This window comes from Elephantulus edwardii, unplaced genomic scaffold (genome assembly GCF_000299155.1).
Source record: "Elephantulus edwardii isolate Elephantulus edwardi_28Jun2011 unplaced genomic scaffold, EleEdw1.0 scaffold00517, whole genome shotgun sequence".
In the NCBI taxonomy this organism is placed as follows: domain Eukaryota; kingdom Metazoa; phylum Chordata; class Mammalia; order Macroscelidea; family Macroscelididae; genus Elephantulus; species Elephantulus edwardii.
Window position 1 is genome coordinate 338,850 of NW_006400267.1, and position 5,020 is coordinate 343,869.

The 5,020-nt window shown below is 39.9% G+C and overlaps 2 pseudogenes; one reads left to right on the forward strand and one right to left on the reverse strand.

Annotated features, from left to right (window-relative positions):
* Positions 1–517: 517 nt before the first annotated feature.
* On the reverse strand, positions 518–3,505 carry LOC102867034 (annotated as a pseudogene).
* On the forward strand, positions 3,501–4,511 carry LOC102866220 (annotated as a pseudogene).
* The last annotated feature ends 509 nt before the right edge of the window (positions 4,512–5,020 follow it).

Here is a 5,020-nt window from a genome sequence, read left to right on the forward strand (position 1 = left end):
GGTTCTTTCCACATATGTAATCGATCTGATTCCTATGCATGCCATCAGGTGAAATCCAGGTATATAACCTGCATTTATGCCTCTTAAAAAAAGGTATTTGCTATGAATAAGTCATTGTGCAAAACTCGATCATTCTCTCTCTGGCTCCATTTCTGTCACCGAGTCCATGTTTTCCAACTACTGAAAAATAAGCTTAAGCAAAAGAAATGATAAAGAGAACTGAACAAAAGATTTTAAAAGGTAGCTCCAGAAGACACAACAAAGTATGATGATGAAGTGTGCAAAGAACTGGAGTTAGAAAACCAAAAGGGAATGTCATATTTAGCATTTCTTAAGTTTAAAGGACAGAAAAACAAATTCAAACATCAAGTTCCAAACTGAAGAATTCCATAGGCAAAATCTTAAATGATGCAGGAAGCAATTCTTCCCTATGCTTTAATGGTCAGCTGCTTACTGAGATGCAACAGAAACAGAACTGAAAGGGATACAAGGAGGACTTAAAAAAGAAAGATAAGTCTCAATGATTTTTACTTTTGGTGAAGTCATAAAGTTTCCCCCTTTGGGCAAACTCTAGCCCTTTTTTCCTTTGATCTTCAAAGCTTTCTTGGATGCCTTTCCTCCAAAGTCGTAGTTCTACATCCAGCATCCCACCGATGATTTCTTTTCCAAAGTAATGGGGAAATTTGTGTTGATCTTCAATGACATGGACAAATCCTCCTTGGAGACAAAAATCCACAGAGAAATAAAGTAAGCCTCGAGATACAAATTTTCAAGTATCTTTTGAAGACAGTTCATGGACCACTCTTCATCAGATTCCATTATGGCTTTCTTAAAATAGATGGGAGCCATATTACATACTTCCTTTGGGAGAGGAATACATTCACAAGCCATATGTTTCTTCATGTTCATATTAGTTTCTATAAAAATGCAGTCTAATACTTTATCTTCAAACATCTCTACCAATGATTTTCTGAACATCTGGATTTCCTCCCAGATTTTCTTGTTCAATAAGGCTTTAAGGTGCTGCAAAAGGATTTTCAGGAAGTGTCTTTCTGTAAGGAACTGAGAGCTGGGCAAACATAAATAAACCTTAACACTTATTGGAACATTGGAACAATAAGGTGCATTGGAAACTGAGAACTGTAAAAAAAAATATAGACAGTTCTCCTATTATCCCTACTCATTGTCCAGCTTTCAGATGCATAGAAAATATTGGAAATACCAGGACTTGGACCAAGCACACCTTAGCCTTTTCACACTTCTTCTATTTTAAGGAGAAAAGGAGGGAAAATAATACCGTAAATTAATGAGGAATCAAATAATTATAACAATATAACCCATATTAATTATTTGTTTTTTCTACTATTATTGTCTGTATTTTCTGCTAATATTGTCTATTATTTGTCTCTTTGAATTTTGATGATTTAAAAACTGTCACAAATAACATAGTTTATGGTTTTCTGTTTATATGAGAATTAAAAATATTAACACCCCACCCCCCCGCCCCCAAAAAAGATAATGGAGGAAATACACAGTAACTGTACCAAAATGAATCAGTGACATGTAACCATTTCAGGAAGTACCATATGATCAAGAAACATTGTAATGTTTTGGACTTAACCCCTAGGTCTCTGATCAACCTTGACTTGATTTTTTTTTTTTGGACGTGGATCCTGCTTTAGCTTTCTGCAGATAGCATTCCAGTTTTTCTGGCATCTTTGCTGAAAAGGTTGTTATTTCACCATTTGATAGGTTTTGTTTTCTTGTTGAATATCAGTTGATCATAAATAGATGGGTCCATTTCTGGGTTCTTAACTCTGTTCCATTGATCTATGTGCCTAACATTGTACCAGTACCATGTTGTTTTGGTTACTATACCTGCGTAGTATGTTTTGAAGTCTGATAGTGCTAATGCTTCCTACTTGATTTTTGTTTTTCAAAAGTGCTTTGCTTATTTGGAGTCTCTTTCCTTGCTAATTGCCTTTTCTATGTTTTTGAAAAAAATGAGTTTGGTATCAGTATTAGAATTGTGAAACACACAAGTAGGAGAGAAAAAAAAAAGATGAATAGGACATTTTCACCACTGGGCTAACTGGCAGCTTTATGATGGAGGGAGAAGATATTGAGATTGTTTATAACTTCAGCTTGCTTGGTTCCACAACCAGCACTCTTGACACCAGTAGTCAGGACTCAAAATACAAATTGCATTGGGAAAGTCTGCTGTCAGGAACTTTTCTAGAGTACTGAAGAGCAACAATGTCAGCCTGGAGACTAAGGCGCACTTGATCCAGGCCATGATCTTCGCAATTACTCTCTATACATCAGAGATCTAGATAATAACAAAAGATAATAGAAGAAAGATTGATGCCTTTACATTGTGGTGCTAGATAAGAGTTTTGAACATTCTGTGGACTTCCAGGAAAACAAAAAAGTCTGTCCTGGCGAGGAAGAAATGAGGCTGCTCCTTGGAGGCAAGGATTTTCAAGCTCTGTATCACATAACTGGGAAACACAGTCTTTGGGGCAAGTCTTTGGAGAGGAACATCATGCTTGGAAGATAAAGGGACAGAGCAGGAAAAGAAAACCCAGGATGAGATTAATTAATTGACTCAGAGACTGGAAAAATGGCATTAAGTCTGTTGGAGATGATGAGATTGGCTCAGGATAGAGTAGAGTTCAGAAGTAATTGAATCACTATGAGTCACAAGTGACTCAATGGCACATAACAACAACAATGCAACAGGACCTTACAAATATTAAATCCCTGTGTGCATCAAAAACTTTTTCAGAGACCTGGGAGTAAAGGCCAAAACCTTAAAGTTCATAAGAGACAATCTGATATCAAGCTTAGATGGCCTAGTCTATGGAATAAAGATACTGCCAAATACAGCCAGAAATTCACAATCTGGAGAAGATAACATTGATGAATGGGAGCTTCTAAAGATTAAATCCCATCGAAACATTTTCCAATAGAGTGAAAAGAAAACCTACTGACTGGGGAAAAACATTGGACAATACCATTTCAGATAAGAGTCTCATATCAAACGTTTACAGAATAATACAATTTCCACAAGAAATCATCTCACCCCAGTAAGACTAGCAAAATTTAACAGAACAGCAAGCAACAAATGCTGGCGAGGTTGTGGAGAGACTGGAACCCTTATTCACTGTTGGTGGGAGTATAAAATGGTGCAACCACTGTGGAAGGCAGTGTGACACTTTCTCAAAAAGTTGCAAATAGAGATACCATTTGACCTTGAAATTCCCCTACTGAGACCATAACTGACATCCAAGCAGATATATGCACACCCATGTTTATTGCAGCTTTGTTCACAATAGCAAGGAGTTGGAAACAAGCTAAGTGCCCATCAAATAACGAATGGATAGAGAAGCTGTGGTATATTCACACAATGGAATACTACGCTGCATTGAAAAACAAGGAACTCGGGGGGCCTTCGAGTGTCATTGGCGGATGACCGCAGCCTACCTGCTGTCGCCGCCACCATGGCCTCTGGGAGCAGCGGCCTCGCCGCCTGCTGCCTCCTGACTCGCTGTTTCCTCGTGCAGCAGAATGGACTTCGACACTGTTCCTATACATCTTCTAGGAAAAACCTCTACATCAATAAAAATACAAAAGTTATCTGCCAGAGTTTCACTGGTAAGCAGGGTACCTTCCACAGCCAAAAGGCATTAGAGTATGGCACCCAACTAGTTGGAGGAACAACTCCGGGGAAGGGAGGCAAGATGCATTTGGACTTACCAACCTTCAATACTGTGAAGGAGGCCAAAGAACAGACGGGAGCGACAGCATCTGTCATTTATGTTCCACCTCCTTTCGCTGCTGCTGCAATTAATGAAGCTATGGAGGCAGAAATGCCCTTGGTTGTGTGGATGTTCATCACCGAAGGCATCCCGCAGCAGGACATGGTGCGGGTCAAGCACGCGCTCCTGCACCAGGGAAAGACCAGGCTCATCGGGCCCAACTGCCCCGGAGTCATCAACCCTGGAGAATGCAAAATTGGTATCATGCCTGGTCATATTCACAAAAAAGGAAGAATTGGTATTGTGTCCAGATCTGGTACCCTAACTTACGAAGCAGTTCACCAAACAACACAAGTTGGATTGGGGCAGTTCTTGTGTATTGGCATTGGAGGTGATCCTTTTAATGGAACAAATTTTATTGACTGCTTTGAAGTATTTCTGAATGATCCAGCCACAGAAGGTATCATATTGATTGATGAAATTGGTGGTAATGCAGAAGAAGATGCTGCAGAATATTTGAAACAACATAATTCAGGTCCAAATGCCAAGCCTGTGGTGTCCTTCATAACTGGCTTAACCGCGCCACCTGGCAGGAGAATGGGTCACGCAGGGGCGATCATCGCTGGGGGGAAGGGAGGCGCTAAGGAAAAGATCTCGGCCCTTCAGAACGCGGGAGTTGTGATCAGCATGTCCCCTGCACAGCTGGGGAGCACCATCTACAAGGAGTTTGAAAAGAGGAAGATGCTCTGAAAGAACAATGAAACCAAAAAATTTCCTGGAACTATGGGATGAATCACAGAAATGAGAACCAGCGAGTTTGCTCCTGTTGTGCACTGGTGGTCGAATCATGCACTTGATGTTGCTCCTTTGGTACACCAGGGACCCAAAGCAAAGCCTCAGTGTCCAGATTTGAGAGGTTTCCACTTGTCTGTGTAACAGAGATAGCCAATAAATCTACTCTTTAATTTGAAAAAAAAAAAAAGAAAAACAAGGAACTCATGCAATATTATCAAAAATTGGTGACCCTGGAGGACATTATGCTGAGTGAAGTATCTCAGTCACAAAAAGGACAAGTACTGCATGATCCCACTGTTGTAGAATGAGGCTAACATCAGGGTGGGGGTAAGACTGAAAAAAACTGAATAAGTTATGCATACTGTATTGAAGCCGATGAGGGAGAGAACAGTTAAAAAGTAATATATTTTGGGGCATAATGATTATCGTAGGGGTTCGGAATGAGGGTTGCAGAGTGTAGTATA